Source organism: Ceratotherium simum, chromosome 27 (assembly GCF_057802395.1).
Source record: "Ceratotherium simum simum isolate JZ-2026a chromosome 27, ASM5780239v1, whole genome shotgun sequence".
Taxonomy (NCBI): Eukaryota; Metazoa; Chordata; class Mammalia; order Perissodactyla; family Rhinocerotidae; genus Ceratotherium; species Ceratotherium simum.
The window spans coordinates 10,083,888-10,111,222 of record NC_141926.1 but is presented as its reverse complement, the minus strand read 5'-3'; the positions used below and the strand labels follow the sequence as shown (position 1 = coordinate 10,111,222).

The following is a 27,335-nucleotide window of genomic DNA, read 5'->3' as shown; positions in this document are numbered from 1 at the left end:
AGCTCGTTGGCATGTAAACAATCTGCACAAGTGGACATTTCTAAAGAACTATTTATTTCTCTATTGATTTTCATTCCACATTGTCATTGATTCAACTTTTTTCCCCCTATATCACAGAAGATATCATAGAAGACTTCACAGAATTAGTAGTCAATTCAAAGTGGGTACTCAATAGAGATATTTTGGTTCTTTTTTTATTTTTTGGATAGGGATATTTTTGACAGTGTAACTGTTATTTTGGTCAAATCAGAGGTCATAACATACTGAGAACCATGGAGGGAACTCTAAGAGGGGTCCCCTGCTGGTGAACTTTCTCCTCCATTAAAAACTCTCCATGGGGTCCATTGGCATCTGAGGGCAAAAGGGCCAATTACATGGGGGTCTCTGCTCCTTCTTCTGGAGTTTTTATTGCTTTGGGTCGCCCCATGTCAGTTCTCACCCACCCTGGGCAGCAGGCACTCAGGAGAATATTGTCCCCTCTCCTCTGCTCATTCAGTTTCCTGGTATGGATTCTGGACAGGACTGTGATGCCCATCTTTGACACAGCATATGCCATGGCCCTGATATCAGGCCAGCCTTCCTTTATGTGCACTCCATTCTTTGTATCTTTCATGAACTTGTTCATGAGCCCTACCAGCTCCTCCTCCATGATAGTATCACTTGTAAACTTCTGCTGCAGCTTTGGGCTGCTGTTTTGAAGAGCTCTGAGACTCACAGTGCTAGACACATTAACAACTCTGCCTAAAATGCAACACAAATTGTTACCTAGAAATGCGTGTCCAAAAATGATGAACACCACATTCACTGGGATTTTGACCACTTGAGAGACTATTACCAGTTTGCTATGAGCATTAATTAAGGCTGCTTCTATGAGTGAAGGACATGATATAATCTTGAAGCTTCTTTATTCATAATGTCTCAGATGATGTCATAGAAATGTTCTAATGTGGAGATTAGTCCCCAGAAGTTCCATAAGAAAATGAAAATGGTTTGCACAGGAACATGCCAAGAGGAATGTGGGGGGGGGTACTTATTACTATCAAAGGTTGCCTTTGCAACTACTTGAGGATATTATGGTCACTTGGGCAATGCTCTATGATCAGGTCTCTCTGGACCAACAAAGAGCTGACTGGTTGATGGATGACAGCTCCTAGGTGAATGGACAGCATCTGCTTTGGAAGGCTGCCACTCTGATCAAGGGAGGTAAGAAATCAGCTCAGTCGGCTGAATTGCGTGCTGTTTTCTCCGTTTCGATTTTTATTAACTCGGGAGCAGTGACGAATGGCCTGGCAATATGGTTATGGAGAGGGGCAGTGGAAAACTGCACTGTTAAATTGATGATATAGAAAGAAATGAAGTGCATCCTACAACACGGATGAACCCTGAATACATTATGCTAAATTAAAGAGGCTGTTCAGGTAAGATCATCAATACATATGAGATGTCCAGAAGAAGAAAATCTGAAGACAGAGAGTATGCTAGTTGTTTCTAGGGCTAGGAGGAATGGGGGAACAGAGAGGTGATAGAATATCTTTTTGGGGTGATGAGAATACTCTAATCTTGAACGCAGTGATGGTTCCACAACTCTGCAAATATACTAAAAATCTCTGAGAGTGATGCAGCATCGTGGTGGAGTTGCTCCTTTTATTTCCCCTATGTAAGTTACAATAAGTTGTAGATCCATGGACCAACAAAGGACTCCCTGCACAGCATACCAGAATACCTGAGAGATCTGTGCCTCTATACATCTGAAGTTGGGTGGGCTGGATCCACAAGAAGCAGTGGAACTAAGGGTTCAGCCTTGTCCCCTTCCCCTGGTGGTGTTGATCCAAAACATGAGTTCTCACAACAGGGTGCCTGCTGGTGACCAGACGCTGTAGGGGCAGACATGGCACTCACGGCTTAGCCCCTACCCCCCAGCAGTGGCACATACCACACACACCCTGAGGCTTCTGGACACAGAGCAGTGCCTAGAATGGAGCCCTCTCACTCCCTCCCGGCAGTGGCACCAATTTTTCCAGCTTAGGGGACAGAGTGCAACACTCAGAATTCCTCAGCAGGGGCAGGATTCCCTGACCTGAGGTTTTAAAAAGCACATTGGTCATGCCAGTGACCAGAGGCTGCAGGATGAACAACAACACTAATGGCTTAGCCCCTGCCCTCCCACAATAGCACCATGTGGCTCCTGTGACTTGAGTCTTCAGGAAACACAGCAGAATTGGTGGTCCAGCCCCCAGCGCAGCATCACTGACACTGGCTCTACCAGCGACAGGAACTGCATATAAGAACCCAGGTCCTGAATAGTGACAGTGACACAATAACCACAGTGCCCCTGACAGTGGTGCTGCCAGCTCACCTGGATAACCCAGGAAAAGCAGCATGGGTGGTGCACGGGGCAGCATCTCCTAGCCTATGGAGAGCCCACAGAGAGTCAGTGGGGTAACATGAAACCTATGCAACCCCAGTGGCACCAGAGGTGCTTACAGCCTGGTGACCCAGGTGGCAACACCTAAGAAGCAATGATAATGTGAGCAGCAAGGCACCAGCAACCTCAGAGGCATAGGCAGCACAAGGAGGGCACTGGAGACACCTTGGGCACAGGGAGTGGCAGGTGAAAAGTGTAGGCTCTCAAATACAACCAGAGCCACCAAAGTCTTCCCAAAGAAAAGTGTTTACTACCATAAATGCATTGGCAAGGATCAACTCAACTCATCAAGTACTATGAAGAATTCATTAACACAGCAGAATAGAAAGAAAATGACAACTCTCCAGAAACCAAACTTGAAGTCACAAAAGATTACAGTCTAACAGAGAGAGAATTCAAAATACCTGTCGTGGAGAAACTCAACAAGTTACAAGAAAACTCAGAAAGAGTGTTCAATGAGCTAAGAAAAAAAAATTAATGAACAGAAGGAGTCCTTCACCAAAGAGATCGAAACCTAAAGAAACAAACAAACAGGAATTCTGGAGATGAAGAACACAACTAGTGAGATAAAAAACAAAGTAAAAAGCATTGAACCTAGAGCAGACCATATGGAAGAGAGAATTAGTGAGCTCAAAGATAGAATCTAGAAATGATTCAGATGGAAGATGAGAAAGAACTAAGATTTTTAAAAATGAAGAAATTCTATGAGAAATAGCTGACTCAATTAAGAAAAGCAACATAAGGATAATAGGTATCCCAGAAGGAGAAGAGAGGGGGAAGGAGGCAGAGAGCTTATTCAAAAAAATAATAGCTGAGAACTTCCAAAATGTTGGGAAGGAACAGGATATACAAGTACATGACACTATTAGAACTCCTAATTATCTCATCACAAAAAGACCTTCTCCAAGGCATACTATAATAAAAGTGTCAAAAGTCAATGACAAAGAAAGAATATTAAGGGCAGCCAGAGAGAAGAAAATAACTTACAAAGGAGTCTCCATCACCCTATCAGCAGATTTCTCAGCAGAAACTCTACAGACCAGGAGAGAGTGGAATCATATATTCCATCATATGTGGAATATATGATTCCATCATATATTTTGTGGTTTCAGGTCTTAAATTCAAGTCTATAATGTATTTTGAGTTAACCTTTGTGTATGGTGTAAGATAATGGTCTATTTTCATTCTTTGACATGTTCCTGTTAATTTTTCCCTTTATTGAAGGGACTTTCTGTTCTCCGTTGTATGTTCTTGGCTCCTTGGTCAAACATTAGCTGTCAGTAGATGTGTGGGTTCATTTCTGAGCTCTTGATTCTGTTCCATTGAGCTGTGTGTCTGTTTATCTGCCAGTACCGTACTGTTTTGATTACTATTGTTTTGTAGTATATTTTGAGTTCAGTGATTGTGATGCCTCCAGCTTTGTTCTTTTTTCTCAAGATTGCTTTGGCTATTCAGGGTCTTTTGTTGTTCCATGTAAACTTCATTCTTCTTCTTACTATTTCTGTGAAAAATGTCATTTGGATTCTGACTGGGATTGTATTGAATCTGTATATTTCTTTAGGTAACATGGACATTTTAACTATGTTTATCTTCCAATCCATGAGCATGGAGTATCTTAGAATTTCTTTGTGTAGTCTTCAATTTTTTTCAACAATGTTGTATAGTTTTCAATGTATAAATCTTTCCCCTCCTTGGTTAAATTTGTTCCTCATTATTTTCTTCTTTTTGTTGCAATTGTCAATGGCATTGCATTCTTGATTTCTCTTTCTGATAGGTCATTGTTAATGTGTCTATTACCATAACTAAATAAGAGTCAGAAGGACTATACGGTGAGTTATGCTCTATCATCCATCATCAATTACACCAAACATGAAGAGAGGGAGGCTTGCATCCTGGACAGGAAGTAAAACTACTTTACTACTGATGGAAGATTTCCCTCCCCACCCGGCAACAGCCCAGCCAATGAGAAACCTCCTGGCCCAGCCAATGAGAAGCTCTTGCTGCTCTGACCTGTTACTTTAGCCCAGTAGATTTTCCTTTAGAACAGCCGTTCCCTAGCTATCAAAAGAAGAATGTGTCCTGGTTTGGCTGCACCATGATGGGGCAGACCGGGAGTGGGGGTATTAGAAAACCTTCTGGAATATTTGGCCCCTACTTGGAGGGAGGATGGAGACGTTTCCTCCTTCTCAGCTTGTGGCCCCCCTCCCATGGCACAGCCAGGTCTGATCTCCATGCAAAAGCCCTGCGTGACCCCCCACCAAGCCATGTCCTCCTATACCTGCACGGTGCTGGTGACCAAGGACAACAAGGGCATCAGCTTTGCTATTGCGAGGGACCTGTGCTGGCAGTTCTCCAGGGACGTGGTGCTCACAGCACGGGACAAGGTGCAGGACCAGGTGGCCATCAGCAGCTGCAGGCCAAAGGCCTGAGCCCAGCTTCCACCAGCTGGACAATGACCACCTGCAGTGTATCTGCTCCCTGTGCAACTTCCTGCACAAGGAGTATGGGGGGCTCTATGTTCTGGTCAACAACACAGACATCACCTTGAGGAGTAAGTGGATGTGAGCTCGGAGGGGAGGCAGCTGCCATGAGGGTAGACAGCCAGGGTGGGTTGGGGCCTGAAACACTCCTATGGGATCCAGAACAGACTCTGTAAGGAAAAAGGTCAGACTGGAGGCTACAGAGAGAGAAGAATCCTCCAAGACTTCCAAGAATTTCCAGCAGAGGGTCTTTGCATTTCCACGGAAGACTTTTAGGGATCTCCTCCAGGTTTTCACACAGTTTCTCTTGGATTGGACCTTAGAGCAGTTCAGTGAATTCTCAACTTATTTTGAAACAAACAAGAAATTGTAAGAATGGTACAAAGATCCCATTCTGCACCTTTCACTTACCGTCCCCTAATGGTGACATCTTAGAAAACTACAGAGCATTTACAAGCCAGGAAATTGACGTTGGTACAATACTGTTAACTAAACCAAAACACTACTTAGAATTCAGAGAAATCAAATGAAAAGAATTTATATCATTCTATGGATTTTTACTACATGGCTACTATTTGTTAACTCTGTCTCCGTTCACCTAAAAGCTCCTGATTCCACACCCTTTCATGTTAAAGCAGAAGTGACAATGAAAACAAACATTTATGATAACCAAGATGTTTGCAAGGGAGGTACTGCCTCTCATAAAACCCCAAGGTGAGTCTGATGAGGAGCCCAAGCTAGTGTTTCTGGCATGATCTGGCCCTGACTGCCTCTGAGCTCATCTTCAAGCCCCTGCTACAACTCCCTGCTCAGCTACACTGGCCTCCCTGTTGTGGCTCCATCAGTCTAGATGCCATTCTGCCTCAGGACTCTGTACACTCTTGTCCAGTGGTCTTTGGTGTTCTCTGTCCCACTAGTCTTTGCACAACTGACTTTCTTTTCCTTCAGGTCTTACCTCAGAAGTCTCCTCTGAGAGGCCCTTTACTTGCTCCATGCCCCTCACACATTGGAGTTCTCTGGGTATTCCATCCCTGACCCTTTCTCCTCCCTCTCCCTCCCCCTCTCCCTCACACTCACACACACACACTCACACACACACACACAATTGTTTCATTTTCTCTGGAAAATCCTGACTAATTGGCTAATACCTATGGCAAAAGAATAAATGTTACTTCATATTACAGAAGATGTGATTAAGTTAAGATTTTGACCAAAGGAGCTTATCCTGGATAATCTAGCTAGGCCCTAAATGACATCACAAGTGCCCTTATATGATAGAGATGGAGCAAGTTTTGAGAAGGAAGAAGAGGTATTGTGACCACAGAGGAATGATTGGAGTGATGCAGCCACAAGCAAAGAAACATCTGCAGCCCTCAGAAGGTAGAAAGGCAAGGAAGTGTTCTCCACTAGAAACTCTGGAGAGAGCACAGCACTGCAGGTACCTTGATTTCAGACTTCTGGCCCCCAGAACTTTGAGAGAATAGATTCCTGTTGTTTTAAGCCACCCAATTTGTGCTAATTTGTTACAGTAGCCCCAGGAAAGTAAGACACTCATGTTCCTGCTTACTTAGCAAACAATTTGGCCACATTTGTGACTCAATGAAAGCTTTGGCAGAGCACCCAAACAGCCCTCATGGAAAGATCTCTGGCACCTCTTTTTGGCAACTACCCCTAGGATTACTGGCTGTACCAAGGTATTGCTATTGGAGAACAAATAGCTCAGGGAGTTTCTTGCTTTAGCCAAGGAACATTCACAACCAGCAATTATGTCTCTTCCTTTGTGTGTGCTTTTGGTCTATGTGGTAGGGTTCTCACCTCTCCCTGCAAATAGAACATGCTAGCCAGTGCTATAGGACACTGCTGGCTCTTCAGGCAGTTCAAGAAAGGAGAGGCTACCAAACAGACCTCAGTCCAGGAGGAAGTGACTTTGAAGCAGCTGCAGGAAAGTGGGCTGATCTCCCTTGCGCATCAGTGACCTGGCTATTTCCCAAATGCAGGACCTAAACAAATGTCAATCAGTTGGGAAGGGATCAAGGCAAAAGAAGTGGTGGGAATGAAAAAGGTTTTGTGCTCCGCAGGTTGAGTTCACAAACATGTTACCGTGACAGTCTAACAATTCAGAGTAAAGAGGTTGATGGTAGAGCCATGCATAGAACATGGTGATATAAAAAAAGCAATATACAGAAGTGTTCTGTAACTTGTGCTGGAAATTCTGAAAAGCCAGAACACTTCTGGCTTCTACTTGAGTTCTGCCAATGGAACCCCAAGCTCCTTCCCACTGGGCTCAACAACAGCCTGCTTGGTTGCGTGTTTCAGAAAGATAAAGACTATAGACAAACTCTTTAAGCACAGACTATTTTAGCAATTGGTCTAATTTACAACTTCTTGTCAATCTCTACCCAGATCCCAGTCTTAATAATGCCTGCCTTAAAACTCTCGTATGACTAACTCTTCACCAAAGAAAACTCATAAAACCCAAGTGCCCAAACTATTTGAGGGGACACTTTGATTGGATTCATTTGGTCAGTGGCCCCCTTGCCAGACAAGTTTATAAGAAACTCAGCTTGTGGGGATGTTTTTTAATCACACAAGTTTTCTGGTGGTTTTGTGGGTTGTGTTAACTGACTTGAAGGTCCCAGTGATATCTAGCAAAATCCCCTCGTCCATTTTGGCCCGAGACTCCACATCAGTAACAGTATACATCCCAAAGCCCCTTGAGTGCCCTAATCTGAGGTCCCCAGCTGTCACAGTCACTAAGTCTCCAACATTAAGTCTGAGCTCCTATTCCTTTTCATTGAGCTCCCAGCTGAGATTATTTTAAATCCAATCATTATCCTTTAGGAATTGTTCAACTTCCAATACAATTCTATTCACATTCTTTTTTCATTCCCACCGCTTCTTTCCCCTTGATCCCTTCCCAAGTGATTGACATTTGTTTAGGTCCTGCATTTGGGAAATAGCCAGGTCACTGATGGGCAAGGGAGATCAGCCCACTTTTCTGCAGCTGCTTCAAAGTCACTTCCTTCTGGACTGAGGTCTATTTGGTAGCCTCTCCTTTCTAAGTGGTACATTAAAACAGAGAAAAAATAAAACCCCTAATACTCTTGGTCAACACTTTTGATTGCTATGAGGAAGCTTCAACAAGAAATTCAAATTCACACTGTATCCTTACAAGATAGCTTTGCCAAAGCTAATAAGAAGGTGAAAAGCTTAAAACTGTGTGTCCATTAGATTCGCCATTAGAAAGACCAATACATGTACCCTGTATAAAAAATTGACCTCTTTTTCCTTCTTACATGCCTTCTCTACCTCCTGCTCTCTACCTGGCTCTGATTCCTATTCCTGTCACCCTAGTCTACCCGAATTACCTAAGGCCCAATAGCCCCTTAAAGTCAGACAACTGGAAAACTTAAAATAGACCTGAAACCGCTGTCCCCATCAGCATTTTGAGCCATCAATGGCTATCCTAAAATTTTACTGAGAAATTTAGAATATTCTTATGAATTTATAATCCTGAACTGCCAGGCATATATCGATAGTTCACACACTGGTAGGTTCCTCGGATGCTAAAACTTGGATGGAAAATACTCACTAAGATGAGGCCACAGAGAATCTCAGGTACCCTGAGTTCCATGGGACAGCCAATGGAGCCAACAAGCCTGTCAAAATAGGACACACTCTCTTAGGGGTCACATCTGAGGTATTCCATGTAAAGACTGACTAGACTGTTATTCAGTTTTGTAAACAAGACTGCAGACATGTTTTTATCATTTGTCAATGGAGTAGAACCTTAATAAGGAGATTTGATTAGCAAAAACAATTTAAAATGGAAAATAACTCCCTACCTCAGATACAGAACACAGCAGAATACTTTTAGAGAGAAAGAAATCAAACCTAAACTAAAACTCAGAAGAAATGTAAGATTCTGCAACTCAAACAATGACACGTTTCCCACAGAAACAATTGCTGGGACACATACACTGGGAGATTCCCAGGTAAGTGGACCTGCAGGTATTAAAAGCAAAAAGGGGATAGGAAAAATTATTATCCTGTATTAGCTATGAAATTTAAAAAAAAATTAAGATGCCCAAACAAGAATGCTCTGACAGAAATAAAATCATCCAATTTCCTGTTGTACCTTTTAGTTCACAAGGAAACATTTATTGAACATAGAGGACAAACATGCAAATTTATGACTGATGTGGGTATTAGGTTGAATAGAGTCCCCAAAAATTCATGTCCACCCCAAACCTGTGAATGTGATCTTATTTGGAAACAGCATCTTTGCACATGTAATCAAGTTAACATGAGGTCATGCTGGATTAGAGTGGGTCCTATAATGGTGGGTCCTATTGAGACTTGTGTCCTTATAAGAAGGCCATGTGAAGACACTAAGGACATCGAGGGAGAATACCATGTAACAACAGATCAGAGATTAGAGGGATGCTTCTACAAACCAAGAGAATGCCAGGAATTGCTGACAAGCACCAAAAGCTAGGAAGAGGCAAGGAAGGATTCTTCTCTAGAGTCTTCAGAGGTAGCAAGGCCCTGTCAACACCTTACTTTTAGACTTTAAGCCTCCAGAACTGTGAGAGAATAAATTTCTGTTGTCTTAAGCCACCCAGTTTGTGGTAATTTCATATGGTACACACAGATATGAATACAATATGGATACAAAACAACTACAAACCCCTCACTGTCACACAACCCCTCCTTCAGAGGTGGAGGCCAGCCCACCAACCCCAAATCCCATGTCCAAATACATAGCCCTCACTTTTCGACATTAACAGAACGATAATCCTTCTTTCTTTGTGAAATCTTATCTGCTCATTTAAGAGAGACATACCCTCTCTACCAATGTAATTGGCAGATGAAATATCCTTGGAGATTTCCTCTTGAAATTCCTGAAGTCTTTATGTATAATCAGGGTAAAATTAATTTAAACATTAACTTACCACTGTCATCATGTTTAAATCAACCCCAGGGCGGAGTCAAGATGGCGGCGTAGGCAGACTCTGAACTCACCTCCTCCTGTGGACACAGCCAATTTACAACTACTCGTGGAAAAATTACCCCTGAGACAGAACTGAAAACTGGATGAGAGGAACTCCTGCAACAACGGACAATCCTAACTGGGGTGGAAGAGGCAGAGACTCCCTTCCGGAGAGGAAAACGCCGCCTTCACAAGCCGCCAGCGTCACGGCCGCCCGGGAGCAGCTCACAGGTACGCAGCCTCCCTGGAGGCGTGGGGCCCTGAGCCGGGGAGCACCCTCGCTGTGGGCATTTTGTGGACCCAGCACAATCGACACCAGTGGCATAATATCTGACCTTGCCTGCTACTAAAGCATTGGGGAGCACCCCCAGAAAACCCGGTTCACAAAGAAACTAAAACTGGCTCTTAAAGGGCCCGCGCACAAACTCACCCGTTCCAGAAAGCATCCTAAAATCACCAGAAAGAAAGGTGCACACTGCTTTGGTGACAAGAGACTCACCTAATAGGCCCTGAGTGCATCTCGGTGAGGGGTGAGACCTCTCCAGGGACTGGGACATTGGCGGCGGCCATTGTTGTGGCCTGGTGTGAGCGTGCTGACACAGACGCCATTGGAGTTCTCCCTGAGACCTGCTAGCCCAGGGTCTGCTCCACCCGCTAGAGCACCGATTTAATCCAGCTCAGCCAGGGCAGGCAGCCCACCCTAGAGACTGGCCCCACCTAACAACAAGCCCTCAGGCAACGTGTGGGCCTGCATAGATTGGTGACTGGATTTTCTGCAGCCTGGCAACTGAGCCGACTTGAGCGGGGCAGGGTGTGCACAAGGAGCGGGTGGAGAGTGTGGGGTGGTGGCGGAGTGTGTGGGGCTCCCGCCGTGGAGAGACTGGGTCCGCTTGGGGAGGTCGGGGCGCACACACGGGGCAGGACTGTGTTGACTGTGTGTGTCGACCTCTGGGCGGCAGGGCTTGTCAGCTGCAGAAGACTTGTGCTTCTCAAAGACCCACATAGGAGGTTTGACCCACCTTCCAAAGCCTGAAACAATTGGGTGCTCCTGTGCCTGAGGCCAGCCCCACCCAGCTGCAATCCTCAGAGAGCTGACAAGAGACCTAATAGGCTAGAGGTTTACAGCAATTCTAAGGCCCTGAGCCTAACAACCTGCCACACTGGGGGCCTACTCACTTAAAAGAAATACTGCAACACAAATGTGGTATTAGAACTTACAGCCAACTGTGCTGGGGCTCCCGACAGCTGATAAAGAGACTGAAGGGCCCACAACAACTACAAGCAGCTGAGCATTACAACAGCTGGCCAGGAGCATAACTCAGCCTCCCTGGGCGCCTATAGGGAGAGCTAACAGGCCACAATAGAAGGACACACGTAGCCCACATAGGGGCCACCCCTGGAACATTGAGAACTGAGGGAAGCACACTGGAAGCCTCCTAAGCCATCACTTACATAAGGTCACCTATCCAAGAGCAGGAGACGTAGCTGACCTACCTAATACGTAGACACAAGCACAGGGAAAGAGGCAAAATGAGGAGGCAAAAGAATACATTCCAAGTAAGGGAACAGGACAAAACCCCAGAAAAGGAACTAAGTGAAACAGAAATGAGCAACCTACCTGACAGAGAGTTCAAACTAAGAGTGTTAAGGATGCTCACTGATCTGGGGAGAAGAATAGATGAACTCAGTGAGAATGTCAACAAAGAAATGGAAGATATAAAAAAGAACCAATCAGAAATGAAGAATACAATACTGGAAATGAAAAACTCATTAGAGGGACTCAAAAGCAGAGTAGAGGATACAGAAGAACGGATCAGTGAGCTGGAAGAAAGACTAGAAGAAATTACCCAAGGTGAACAGGTAAAAGAGAAAAGAATTAAAAAGAGTGAGGACAGTCTAAGGGACCTCTGGGACAACATCAAGCGCACTAACATCCGTGTTATAGGTGTCCCGGAAGGAGAAGAGCGAGACAAGGGGGCAGAGAATCTATTTCAAGAAATAATAGATGAAAAAAATAAACAAATGGGACTACATCAAACTAAAAAGCTTCTGCACAGCAAAGGAAACCATCAACAAAACGAAAAGACAACCTAACAATTGGGAGAAGATATTTGCAAACCATACATCTGATAAGGGCTTAATCTCCAAAATATATAAAGAACTCATGCATCTCAACAACAAAAAAACTACCAACCCAATTAAAAAATGGGCAAAAGACCTGAACAGACATTTCTCCAAAGAAGATATACAGATGGCCAACAGACACATGAAAAGATGTTCAAAATCACTAACTATCAGGGAAATGCAAATCAAAACTACAATGAGATATCACCTCACGCCTGTCAGAATGGCTATAATTAACAAGACAGGAAACAACATGTGTTGGAGAGGATGTGGAGAGAAGGGAACTCTCATACACTGCTGGTGGGAGTGCAAACTGGTGCAGCCACTATGGAAAACAGTATGGAGATTCCTCAAAAATCAAGGATAGAACTACCATATGATCCAGCTATTCCACTGTTGGGTATTTATCCAAAGAACTTGAAAACACCAATTTGCAAAGGTACATGCACCCCTGTGTTCATTGCAGCCTTATTCACAATAGCCAAGACTTGGAAGCAACCTAAGTGCCCATCAAGGGACGAATGGATAAAGAAGCTGTGGTATATATACACAATGGAATACTACTCAGCCATAAGAAATGACGAAATCCAGCCATTTGTGACAACATGGATGGACATTGAGGGTATAATGCAAAGTGAAATAAGTCAGAGGGAGAAGGCCAAATACCGTATGATTTCCTTCATTAAGTAGTAGATAATAACAACAATAAACAAACACATAGGGACAGAGATTGGATTGGTGGTTACCAGAGGGGAAGGGGGGAGGGAGGAGGGTGAAAGGGATAATTGGGTACATGTGTGTGGTGATGGGTTGTAATTAGTATTTTGGTGGTGAACATGATGTAGTCCATGCAGAAATAGAAGTACAATGATGTACACCTGAAATTTTTGCAATGTTATAAACCAATATTACTGCAATAAAAAAAAAATAAAAAAAATAAAAAAAAAAAAAGAAATAATAGATGAAAACTTCCCTAACCTAAGGAAGGAAACAGACATCCAGTTACAGGAGGCACAGAGAGCCCCAAACAAGATAAACCCAAAGAGGCCCACACCAAGACACATCATAATCAAAATGTCCAGAATTAAAGATAAAGAGAGAATCCTAAAAGCCGCAAGAGAATGTCAAGTTACATACAAAGGAAACCCCATAAGGCTATCAGCTGACTTCTCAGCAGAAACCTTACAGGCTAGAAGAGAATGGCACGATATATTTAAAGTGCTAAAAGGAAAAAACTTACAGCCAAGAATACTCTACCCGGCAAGGTTATCGTTCAAAATGGAAGGAGAGATCAAAATTTTCCCAGATAAGCAAAAATTAAAGGAGTTTGTCACCAAGAAACCAGTGTTACAAGAAATGTTAAAGGGACTGATTTAAGGGGAAAAGAGAAGACCACAAATAGGAAAAATTATCTATTTCAATGATTAGAACGTAATGGATACAAATGCACAAAAAAGAGGTTAGATATGATATCAAAAACATGAGGGAGGAGGGTAGTTAACGAGTACAGCTTTCAGACAGAGGTCAAACTAAAGTGACCATCAATTCTGTATAGAAGAAGTAAGGAACAGAGAAGGACTACTTAAACACTGAGGAGAAAAAAAAANAAGTTAAAAAATGGCAGTAAGTACATACTTATCAATAGCTACTTTAAACGTCAATGGACTAAATGCCCCAATTAAAAGGCATAGGGTGGCTGACTGGATAAAAAAACAAGACCCATATATATGCTGCATACAAGAGACACACTTCAGACCTAAAGACACTCACAAACTGAAAGTGAAGGGATGGAAAAAGATACTCCACGCAAATGGCAATGAAAAGAAAGCTGGGGTAGCAGTACTCATATTAGACAAAATAGACTTTAAAACAAAAACTGTAAAAAGAGACAAAGAAGGGCATTACATAATGATCAAGGGAACAATCCAACAAGAGGATATAACACTTGTAAATATCTACGCACCCAATGTAGGTGCACCTAAATATATAAAGCAATTATTAACAGACATAAAAACAGAAATAGACAGTAACACAATAATAGTAGGGGACTTTAACACTCCACTTAGACCAACAGATAGATCATCCAAACAGAAGATCAATAAGGAAACATTGGCCTTAAATGAAACCTTAGAACAGATGGACCTAGAAGATATATACAGAGCATTCCATCCAAAAACCGAAGAATACACGTTCTTTTCAAATGCACATGGAACATTCTCCAAGATTGATCACATATTAGGCCACAAAACAAGTCTCCATAAATTTAAGAAGATTGAAATAATACCAAGCATCTTTTCTGACCACAACGATATGAAACTAGAAATCAACTATAGGAAGAAAATCAGAAAAGCCACAAATACATGGAGATTAAACAAAATGCTACTGAACAACGACTGGGTTAACGAAGAAATCAAAGAAGAAATAAAAAAATACCTGGAGACAAACGAAAATGAAAATACGACATGCCAGAATTTATGGGATACAGCAAAAGCGGTTCTAAGAGGGAAGTTTATAGCGATACAGGCCTATCTCAACAAACAAGAAAAATCTCAAATAAACAATCTAAAAATGCACCTAAAGGAACTGGAAAAAGAAGAACAAACAAAGCCCAAAATCAGTAGAAGAAGGGAAATAATAAAAATCAGAGCAGAAATAAATGAAATAGAGACCAAAAACAATAGAAAAAATTAATAAAACCAAGAGCTGGTTCTTTGAAAAGATCAACAAAATAGACAAACCTTTAGCTAGACTCACCAAGAAAAAAAGAGAGAAGGCACAAATAAGTAAAATCAGAAATGAAAGAGGAGAGGTTACAACAGACACCTCAGAAATACAAAAGATTATAAGAGAATACTATGAAAAACTATATGCCAACCAATTCGACAATCTGGAAGAAATGGATAAATTCTTAGAATCATACAACCTTCCAAAACTGGATCAAGAAGAAGTGGAGAATTTGAATAGACCAATCACCAGTAAGGAGATCGAAACAGTAATCAAAAACCTCCCCAAAAATAAAAGTCCAGGACCAGTCGGCTTCCCTGGTGAATTCTACCAAACATTCAAAGAAGACTTAATACCTATCCTTCTCAAACTCTTCCAAAAAATTGAGGAGGGGGGGAAGCTCCCTAACTCATTCTACGAAGCTGACATTACCCTGATACCAAAACCAGACAAGGACAACACAAAAAAAGAAAATTACAGGCCAATATCACTGATGAACATCGATGCTGAAAATCCTGAACAAAATACTAGCAAATTGCATACAACAATACGTTAAAAAGATTATACACCATGATCAAGTGGGATTTATTCCAGGGATGCAGGGATGGTTTAACATTCGCAAATCAATCAACGTAATACACCACATTAATAAAATGAAGAACAAAAATCACATGATCATCTCAATAGATGCAGAGAAAGCATTTGACAAGATCTAGCATCCATTTATGATAAAAACTCTGAATAAAATGGGTATAGAAGGAAAGTACCTCAACATAATAAAGACCATATATGAGAAACCCACAGCTAATATCATCCTCAATGGTGAAAAACTGAAAGCTATCCCTCTAAGAACAGGAACCAGACAAGGATGCCCACTGTCACCACTCCTATTTAACATAGTATTGGAAGTCCTAGCCAGAGCAATCAGGCAAGAGAAAGAAATAAAAGGGATCCAAATTGGAAAGGAAGAAGTGAAACTGTCACTATTTGCAGATGACATGATTTTATATATAGAAAACCCTAAAGAATCCACCAGAAAACTTTTAGAAGTAATAAACGAATATGGTAAAGTTGCAGGATACAAAATCAACATACAAAAATCAGTTGCATTTCTGTACACTAACAATGAAGTAGCAGAAAGAGAAATTAAGAATACCATCCCATTTACAATTGCAACAAAAAGAATAAAATACCTAGGAATAAATTTAACCAAAGAGGTGAAAGATCTGTACACCGAAAACTATAAAACATTTCTGAAAGAAATTGAAGAAGACACAAAGAAATGGAAAGATATTCCGTGCTCTTGGATTGGAAGAATTAACATAGTTAAGATGTCCATACTTCCTAAAGCCATCTATAGATTCAATGCAATCCCTATCAAAGTTCCAACAACATTTTTCACAGAAATAGAACAAAGAATCCTAAAATTCATATGGAACAACAAAAGACCCCGAATAGCTAAAGGAATCCTGAGAAAAAAGAATAAATCAACCCCAAACTGAAGAACTCTGGACTGCTTTAGGACAAAGAATTCCACTGACATTAGCAGAATTACAGTGCAGAAAACATTGTTAGGGATTGATCCATCTAACCATTACTTGAAATTTCACAATACCCTCTAGGACCAGTAAAGAGATAAAGGCCTGTAGGGAAACCATGCTAGAAAGAAAGTTTATCCTACCTTGTAGGAGTCTGATGAAGAAATCCAACAGGCCAGGCTCTTGATTTGTCCAGGACTTTGGAGCTGTAAATATAAACAATCATAATCATTTCCTTGTGATACCAAACCCCTGTACAATCCTATCCTTAATGCCACCTGAAGCCACTTTCTTAACAGTCATACACCTGTCCACTGCCTTCCTTAGTACCCTGTGGATTGGGATACAAATGCTTGCTGCCTTCTCCTGGGAAGGACAACAATTATGCACCATGGGTTTACAGAAATCCATTCTACTTTTTACCATTTTTAATTAAGATCTTAAACTCCTTAAATTTCTCTCATTCCTCTCTTATCAGAACATCGGTGACATTTTGCTATGGTCTAAGAATAAGACAAGATCCCAAACAGCTTCAGTAGCCTACTTACTATTTTTGTTCACAAAGAATATAAGGTTTCTAGGGGAAATGTAAAATTTTGGAAGAACATGAAATATTACCTAGGGTATAGTCTACCCTACGAAGGTATATCCCTCACAAGGGTTATAAGCCATTCAGAACTGCCCCCATCTTGATACTAAGAGACAGTTAAAGGGGATTTAGGGTCACACTGGCTATTGCAGAAAGTGAGTTCCTAACATTTGTAATCACCACACTTCTGTGACTTAAACTAAGTCCTCAATGTCAGAGCACCCCGTTCCTGGGAACTGTAGTTGATTGAACGGTAGCCCCCAAAAGACATGTCCACCTCCCAGAACCTGTGATTGTGACCTCCTTTGGAAAAAGAGTCTGCGCAGATGTAAAGATCAAGTTAAAGTTCTTGAGATGAGATTATCTTGGTTATTTGGGTGGGCACTAAATCCAAAGACAAGTGTCCTTATAAGAGACATAGAGTACAGACACAGAGAGAAAAGGTCATATGAAGAAGCGCAGAGATTGAAGTGATGCAGCCACAAGCAAAGGAACACCTGCAGCCACCAGAAGCTTCAGAGGGATGGAAAGGAAAGGTTCTACTCTAGAGCTTTTGGAAGGAACACAGCCATGCTAACAACTTGGTTTCAGACTTCTGGCCTCTAGAACTATGGGAGAATAAATTTCATTCATTGTAAGTCACTATGTTTGGAGTAATTTGTTATAGAAGCTGCAGAAAACTGATACAGGAACTTAAACATGAGCAGGCATTTTGTAATCTAATATTAGCCCTCCAGTGACTTCCCACAATGACTCTACCTAACTATAAAACTTTCTACTCACTCATACCCAAAGCCTTCCAAGTTTTACCCAGCTCTCTGGGGACTAGAGGCAAAAACCTTATGACAGCCTTTTTTCTTGACCCAGTGGCAAAGGCTCCCTCACCTTGCCTGAGGCAGCAGCATTAGCCCAAGAATCTGGAGACCTGCCAGTTTATCCCAGGACCTCCGTTTAACTTAATGGCCCCTCATGCCGTACAATTTTTTCTGCTCATTGAAAATAGTCAACATTTCTCAGCAAACACATTCGTCTCCCATGACATTTTATTACTTTCTCCCTCACCCATTTATATCTGCAGTTGTAATCTCTTGATACCTAACACACTTGTCCTTTACCTCAGGAACCATCTACACCTCAGACACAATTATTGGAGACTCCTATAAAAACTTCATGTTCTGGTTTGTAGAAATGAAACAGGAAATTATCAGGCTCTATATACTAAAACAGATTTTAAGTCATCTTTAGAAGAGAACCTCTAATTAAAAGAGAAAAATCTACTAAACTTGATGTACTCACTAGAGCTTGCCAATTGGCTGTAGATAAAAGAGTTAATACACATATTGATAACTCATATGTCTTTGGGTTGGTACATGATTTGGGGATGTTCTGGAAACAATGAAGGTTTATGATATCAGCGAGGACCCAAACTAAAAATGGTCAGTAGTCAATAGAGAAACTCCTAGAAGCCTTGATGTTTTCTATTGAAATGGCCGTTATAAGGATATAAACATACTCAATGAAAGAAGCTAAAGGTAATACTCTTGCTGAACACCATATCAAGTAGGTGGCCCTCACTAACACCATGGTCCTTACAGTTTCTCAGAGCCAAATATCAAGATTGGCTTAAAGAGGCCAACATGTCAAATGTCAGAAAGTGGCTCTGAAATTGGAAAAAAGATCTCAAGAAAGATCTGGCCGAAGACGGTTAGAGAATGACCTCTAGTGCTTTCAGGGTAGACTCTTGGTGCCAGAAGACCTCAAAATGAACCCTGGGAGATCTTTACATGAAGTTTACTACTGTACTTGATCAGTGTTGGTGAGGAATCTTTACCAAATCTACTGAGGAAGTTTCTGGTACATGGCTCACCTGTTACTAACATACTTCTGGGAAAAGTGTAAAGATGACACATGGACAAAAGCCCAGGCTTCAGGACTCCTTGGAGCATTTCCAAATGTACTTTATAGAATTACTTCCTTCAATGGATTTTGGATACTTTTTGGTCAAGTTTTGTTTATTCTTGAGATGACTAGAGGTTTTTCCTTGTCAAAGTTACAGCTCATACAGCAGCTAAAAGATGGCTTCATTTCGTGTCTCCTGTTTGGGGAATCCCAGCCAATCTCTTCGTTAAGGAAAAACTCCATATCACTGGAATTGTCATTAAAGAGCTCTGGAAAGCCTTGACATTCAAAAATTTTATTGCTTTTACCATCTTCAATCTTGAGGAAAAGTCAACAGGATAAATGGTATTTTACAATTAAAGCTGGCAAAAAACTCTGAGGCCCTTGAACTCTATAGAGAAAGGGGTTACTAATTGCCTTAATGACCATGGGATCAATACCTTCTTGAGTTTGTCAGCTCACTCTTCTTGAGTTGGTAACTGTCAAGACTATGTGTCTGAGAATATCACCCACAATCCTGGCCTATGCTCTGTTCAGGCAGTTATATCTTAATATTGCAGGAGAATAATGCAATATGCTCAGTATTCTCATCAGCAGATACAGGCAGCCTTTCCTCAGCATCCTCCCAATCACTGCCTATATGACCTAAAACCTGGAATCAGGACCTCTCAAAGCGACATCAGAGGAAGGCAGCTCCCAAATCTGATGAAAAGGGCTCTTATCAGGTTCTACTGACCAACACACTATGATAAGATAACAAAGGATTGATCCTCAGATTCTCATCACCCATTTAAGAAGACACAAAGCTACCTTACACCACCAAAAAGCCATCCAAACTGGGATCTCAAACTAAGGGTTCTTATGAATCTTTCATAAACTGACACCTTAGAAAGGAGACTGCTAACCTAAGACCTCAAGTCAAAGTGAAATAGAAAGCTTCCACCCAAGATGTTAGAACTAGATCTCAAATGCCCAGAACACTGATTGCCATACATAACTTGACATGTTTTGTTATTTATTTGCCAAGTTATTTTCTCTCTCTCTGCTGGTTTAAGGTTATAGATAGTGAATAGAGATTTGTTACCTCTGAACTATGGCACCCATTTGGGCCCCTATTCTTAAAACTATTCTTTGCACCTCTAGTCAATCCAAGGCCCAAATATATAATTCAACCAATCATTTGGTCCATAACAACTTTGCTTTGAATGTCACCCAGTTTACTTTAATACCAATCCCTGTAGTGATCAGTTGATTTCTGGATGGTAGAACTTAACTCTTCTGTGAATTTATATAAGGCAAATATTATAACAAGCCAGATAGCCAAAAATTTAAGACCCGCTATCATATCACATATAGAATGGGAATTTTCTGTCTCCATTAAAATAAAACACATATTTTTCATAGAAATTAGCACTTCAAATAAACATACAAGTAAAGTTTGGTAAGAAATTAAATGTAAAAAGCCTGTGCAAGTGGAGTATTCCTCTCCTATACAGATCTGAGGAGGAAATGTCAGTCTCCTTGACTCTGGATCTACCTGCTGATCTCTACTGTGTATCTCACTGTCTGGTCCTTGAATACACTTATTGACTTGTGTCAAAGCTGTAGGATACAATCAGACAACCTCATAGGGGTATTTTGGCAAAGAATGGGTCATTGGGCGGCTCCCAATGACTGATATTGGTTTTGTTATTAACTACTGCCCACTAATTGGACAGGGACTTACCACCTCAATGAACTGATGCTTATTTACAGGAAATTCCCTGATACTACTCTGGATCCATGTGCCCATTGATTTCCCCTAAGACAAAGAAGTCTTTAGACCTCTTAATTCAAGAAGGAGAAAATGTGAGCCTCAATTCAAAACCCCAAATCTTCACCATTGAGGAAGAAGTCTGGGCTGCCTTATTCTGGCCTCAGGCATGCCTATTTCACACTTTAAAGAAGGTCCAAAAAGTGGTGCAAAAAACCCTACATGCTCTGTTTTGGAGACTGACAGGCGAACCAGACAGTGCCACAAAAGCCAAAAATCTCCTTACCTGAGAAATTTACAAGATTCAACAAGCAGTGGGTTAAAACACAGTCACCCTAGACATATTATTGCCTTCTCAAGGCAGACATGTGCCATCTTAGAGAAAGAATGTTGCACTTCTATCCCTATAGTCTTTTATCATCTTTACTGTTAATTAAAGAGATCTGGAAAACAAAGACATTAGAAAATTCAGTATTATGGATGATACCCTTATAGCTGGTTCAACAGGCTCTGCAAACTGGGGGTGGGATCTGTTTTCTTGGCTTAAATTGGACAGACTTTGTTCTTGGCTTAGAAGTAGACTACCAACTCAGTATTTGTCGGTGTTGCAATGAACAAATATGTGGTTCTACAGAATCTTAAATACTGCCACACCATCAGTGTCTTATCAGATGATCTTGCTGACAGAGGCAAGAAGATCTAACATCTACTGAAAATCAAGTGACCTCCATCATGACCATATACTTAACCCAGTGGTGTAGCTCTGGAACTGATCATGTGGTCAAGGATGTAGTCCATCTCATAGATGTGGTTGAAGTATGAACCAAAAATTGTGACTGAGAGACAGACAGGTGATGCAAGTATATCTTGCCAAACACATAAATGCACACAAATCACAAACTTAAAATATAGGAAGACTGTTTAAGCTCAAACAGCTTGAGCAACAGGTTGTTTGGCAGACTCACATGTTTCAAAAAGAACACATAAATTAGTGAAATACAAACCATTTCAGCACCTCCCCTAGTTTACAAACTCTGACCAACCGCAGTTTAGATCTCAAATTCTAATTTCTGCCTTGTGACTAAGAATCCAAACAAAACCTATGAAGCCTAATAGCTCAAGACCCTAGGGGAGTCTATTGGATGGAATTCATTCAACCAGTGACTTCTTTGTCTGGCAAGTTTCTAATAAACTGAGGCTATACAGCATTTACAAGCCAGGAAATTGACTTTGGCATAATACTGTTAACTAAACTGAGACATTACTTAGAATACAGGAGATTTCACATTAAAAAAATTTGTATCATTCTATGTATTTTTACCACATGAATACTATTTATTAACTCTGTCTCTTTACTCCTAAAAGCTCCTGATTCCACATGCTTTCATGTTAGGCAGAAGTGGTAATGAAAACAAACTTTTTGGTACCTGAGACATCTGCACAGAGCTACTGCCTCTCATAAAACCCTTAGGTGAGTCTGATGAGGGGCCCAAACTGTCGTGTTTCTGGCATGATCTCGCCCTGCCTGCCTCTGACACATCCACAGGCTTCTGCTACCTCTCCCTGCTCAGCTACACTGGCCTCCTGGTTGTGTCTCCACTGGGACAGGTGCCCTTCTGCCTCAGACCCCTACACACTCTTATCTAGTGGTCCTCGGTGCTCCCTGTCATGCTGGTCTTTGCACACCTGACTCTTATCCTTCAGGACCTTGTTCAAAAGTCTCCTCAGAGAAGCTGTATCCTTGCTCTGTGCCCCTCACATGTTGGAGTTAGCTAAGGATTCCATCCTGGACCCTCTCTCTTCACTCTCCCTCTAAAAGTGATCTTATTCAGGCTACTGGAGACTTCAATACCCCCAATTTATTAGGCCACCATAAAATCTGTCACCTACCCACAACATTCCTAGACTTGAGACACGTTTTGTCTTCCTGCCTCCCCTTCTCCTCCTGAGGCCTTCCTTTCCTCCACCAGATCCCCAAATCTAAAGCATTTCCAGAAGACTCATTTTTTCCCCATATCATCTTGGTCACTGACCTGATCATCCATCCACCAGGATCCTGGAGGTCAACACACCCGCCCCTTCATTATCACTCACCAAGTCCTACGAGTGGTCCTACTCAGTTTCTCCCCAAGCCTTCTCCTCTATCCCAGCTCTACAACAGACCCTCAGCTGTCATTGCTGCACAGTTGAAATCCCTCCTAAGGGACCTCCCTTCTTGAGTCTTTTCCCTTATGGGCATTCTCTGTACTCTCTGCATGCTCATTCCCATCCTGGGAATCCTTCAGGAACAAAGTCCAAGGCTTTAGCAAAGCTTGTAGGGATCTCTATAATTTGACTTACCTATCCCCAGGCTCATTTTAAATTCCCTTAAATGTGCTATGTTCTGGGAAAAACAAACTATCATATTTCTGTGGTTGTAAACTATTGTAATACTCACCCCAATGTAATTGGATGGAGGGAAACCACTACCCAGTTAATACAATAATTAAGACAAGGAGATACTTTAAGAAAGATTAAGAGGTGTGGCTTGGAATTCAGTACATGCATGAACAGTTTACTCACAATTCTGCCCCATTTCCCTGTCCTGTCCTCCTGCAAAATTCTGCTACTTCTTCTAACACTAGGTTCACTAAGGTTTCAAAGGGCAGCTCTTTCAAAGTCACCTGAACCCTTCACTCACCCCACCACTTGAGGGCAGCAATTGAGTTCCTTGTGGCACCACCACACATTCTACACGTATTCCTCTTAGAATCATACTGATGAATTCTGGACAGTAATTTTTCTCACTTAACTGGACTGTGTTAGTTCCTGCTGTGTCTGCCCTTGGTCTGGGAAGAGGAATAGGTGCACTCGCGGATTTGCTAAGACAGGCTGGATTCAAACAGTTCATCTTGCCTGACCAAAAGCTAGAGTACCCAGTGTGCTCCCAAGTGGGAGGGAATGTTTTATGAAGCTCTTACCATCTGCCAAGCCATTGGTTTCAATGTTTTATTTAATGGTTACATAATCCCTCTTCACTACAAGTGCCTACAGTTTGGTTTTGTCCAAGGTGACAGATAGTAAGTGGTATATGTAGTTAGTTGTTATTTTTTTTTAATTTCTTGTTTATTGCAGTAACATTGGTTTATAACATTGTATAAATTTCAGGTGTACATCATTATACTTCTATTTCTGCATAGACTACATCATATTCACCACCCAAATACTAATTACAACCCATCACCGCACACTTGTGCCAAATTATCACTTTTGCCCTCCTCCCTCCTCCCTTCCCCTCTGGTAACCACCAATCCAATCTCTGTCTCTATGTGTTTGTTTGTTGTTGTCATTATCTGCTACTTAATGAGGGAAATCATATGGTATTTGACCTTCTCCCTCTGACTTATTTCACTTTGCATAATACCCTCAATGTCCATCCATGTTGTCACAAATGGCTGGATTTCATCGTTTCTTATGGCTGAGTAGTATTCCATTGTGTATATACACCACATCTTCTTTATCCATTCATCCCTTGATGGGCACTTATGTTGCTTCCAAGTCTGGGCTACTGTGAATAACGCTGCAATGAACACAGGGGTGCAGGTATCTTTACACATTGGTGTTTTCAAGTTCTTTGGGTAAATACCCAGCAGTGGAATAACTGGATCATAAGGTAGTTCTATCCTTAATTTTTTGAGGAAACTACATACTGTTTTCTATAGTGGCTGCACCAGTTTGCACTCCCACCAGCAGTGTATGAGAGTTCCCTTCTCTCCACATCCTCTCCAACACATGTTGTTTCCTGTCTTGTTAATTATAGCCATTCTGACAGGTGTGAGGTGATATCTCATTGTACTTTTGATTTGCATTTCCCTGATAGTTAATGATGTTGAACATCTTTTCATGTGCCTGTTGGCCATCTGTATATCTTCTTTGGAGAAATGTCTGTTCAGGTCTTTGGCCCATTTTTTAATTGGGTTATTAGTTTTTTTGTTGTTGAGATGCATGAGTTCTTTATATATTTTGGAGATTAACCCCTTATCCGATGTGTGGTTTGCAAATACCTTCTCCCAATTGTTAGGTTGTCTTTTCGTTTTGTTGATGGTTTCCTTTGCTGTGCAGAAGCTTTTTAGTTTGATGTAGTCCCATTTGTGTATTTTTTCTGTTGTTTCTCTTGCCCGGTCAGACATGGTGCTTGAAAATATGTTGCTAAGACTGATGTTGAAGAGCATACTTCCTATGTTTTCTTCTAGAAGTTTCATAGTTTCAGGTCTTACATTCAAGTCTTTAATCCATTTGGAGTTAATATTTGTGTATGGTGTCAGGTAAGGGTTTACTTTCATTTTTTTGCATGTGGCTATCCAGTTTTCCCAACACCATTTGTTGAAGAGACTTTCTTTTCTCCATTGTATGTTCTTGGCTCCTTTGTCGAAGATTAGCTGTCCATAGATGTGTGGGTTTATTTCTGGGCTTTCGATTCTAGTCCATTGATCTGTGTGTCTGTTTTTGTGCCAGTACCATGCTGTTTTGGTTACTATAACTTTGTAGTATATTTTGAAATCAGGGAGTGTGAAACCTCCAGCTTTGTTCTTTTTTCTCAGGATTTCTTTAGCTATTCGGGGTCTTTTGTTGTTCCATATAAATTTTAGGATTCTTTGTTCTATTTCTGTGAAAAGTGTTGTTGGAACTTTGTTAGGGATTGCATTGAATCTATAGATTGCTTTAGGAAGTATGGACATCTTAACTATGTTAATTCTTTCAATCCAAGAGCAAGATCGTGCCAGAGACACTGCAGCTTGGGTTCCTCATCAGACTCACCTTGGAGTTTTATGAGAGGCAGTAGCTCTGTGCAGACATCTCAGGTACCAAAACAGTTTGTTTTCATTGTTACTTCTGCTTGAATATGAAAGGTGTGGAATCAGGATCTTTTAGGAGTAAAGAGAACAGAGTTAATAAGTAGTGGCCACATGATGAAAATCGATAATGATACAAAAAGTTTTCTTTTTTTTTTTCTGACAAAGATTGGCTCTGAGCTAACATCTGCACCCATCTTCCTCTATTTTATATGTGGGATGCCGCCACACATGGTTTGATGAGGGGTGCATATGTCCACACCTGGGATTCAAACCTGTGAACCCCAGGCCGCCGAAGCAGAGCTCATGAACTTAGCCACTACAGCCACTGGGCTGGCCCCCCAAAAGTTGTTTTTCCATGTGAAATCTCCTGAATTCTAAGTAATGTCTTGGTTTAGTTTACAGTATTGTGTCAATGTCAATTTCCTGGCTTGTAAATGTTGTGTACTTTTGTAAGAGGGCACCATTAGAGGAGGCTCAGTGAAGGGTGCAAAATGGGGTCTCTGTATACTGGTCTTGTAATTACTTGTTTATTTCAAAATAAGTTAAAAAGTCACTGAACTGCTCTACAGTCCAATCCAAGAGAAACTGTGAAAATCTGGAGGAGATCACTAAGAATCTGTTCTATTTAACTGCAAAGGCCCTTTGGCTGAAAAGTCTTGCAAGTTTTGGAGGATTCTACTCTCTCTGTAGCCTCTAGTCTGGCCTCTTTCTCTAGGGAGTCAGTTCTAGATTCCATTGGAGCTAAAGGTCCCACGGTAGCATTTCAGGCCCCAACCCCTAAGACTTGTACAACTCAATTTCTCCCCAAGCCTTCTCCTGCATCCCAGCTCCATAACAGACCCTCAGCTATCATTGCTGCATAATTGTAAATGCTCCTACCGTACAGCCTTTCTTGAGTCTATTCCTTTCTGGACATTCTTTCTACTCTGCATGCTCACTCCTCTCCAGGCCCTTAGCAAGGCTTGTAGGGATCTCTATAATCTGAACTGCCTAACTCCAGGCTCATTTCAACTTCCTTTCAGTGTGCTATATTCTGTAAAAAAAAACAAAGTGTCATATTTCTTTGGTTGTAAAATATGGTAACATTTTCCCCAAGGTAATTGGATGGAGGGGAAGCACCACCCATTAATCACGACAATGAAGACAAGCAGATACTTTTAGAAAGATTAAGAGGTGTGACTTGGAATTCAGTACATACAGTTACAGCTTAGTCACAATTCTGCCCCATTTCCCTGTCCTGTCCTCTGTAAAGTTCTGCTACTTCTTCTAACACTTGGTTCACTAGAGCCTCAAAGGGAAGCTCTTTTGAAGTCACTTGAGCCCCTCAGTGTCTCCAAAACTTGAGGGTACGAGTGAAGTTTCTAGTGCCACCACCACACATTCTACACGTATTCCCCTTACAATCATATTAATGACTTATGGCCGGACATTTTTCTTACTTAACTGGGCTGTGTTAGTTCTTGCTGTGTCTATGCTTGGTCCAGAAGGAGGAAGGGGTGAACTCACAGATTTGCTAAGACAGGCTCTATTCAAAAAATTCATCTTGCCTTACCAAAGCTGGAGTTAATGGAAATGTGGATACATGTTATATTATCTCAATATGAGTAAGATGTTCTTGCTTTTTGAAATAGGAGAGTTCTTCCAATATATGGGAGGAAAGGGAGCCACAGCAGTTCATGTTATCATGACTTTATTCTACTCTCTTTGGGGAGAAAATCTAAGACAAGTCCTTGCTAGGGTAACCAAAAGTAAATGGTGTCCCTCCTCCCCCTTATCTCAGATCCTAGGACATAGAGAACAATCTGCAAGAGTTTCCACAGAATCTCTGTGGGAAGGAAAAAAACATCCAAAAGGGGAATGAGCAGTTCGTTTCTGGTATGGAAGGAGAAAAGGAAAGAGTATTGTGACTGCAAATATTACTGAGAGATAATAGATGTGGATTTCTTTTTATTTTTAATCCTTTCTTTAAAAGAGT

General features: G+C 41.4%; 2 pseudogenes; one reads left to right on the top strand and one right to left on the bottom strand.

The window, feature by feature from the left end:
* LOC101398271 (carbonyl reductase [NADPH] 1-like) overlaps nucleotides 1-27,335 on the top strand; it is a 71,276-nt pseudogene that overhangs the window by 16,154 nt on the left and 27,787 nt on the right.
* On the bottom strand, nucleotides 110-25,407 carry LOC106801692 (carbonyl reductase [NADPH] 1-like; annotated as a pseudogene).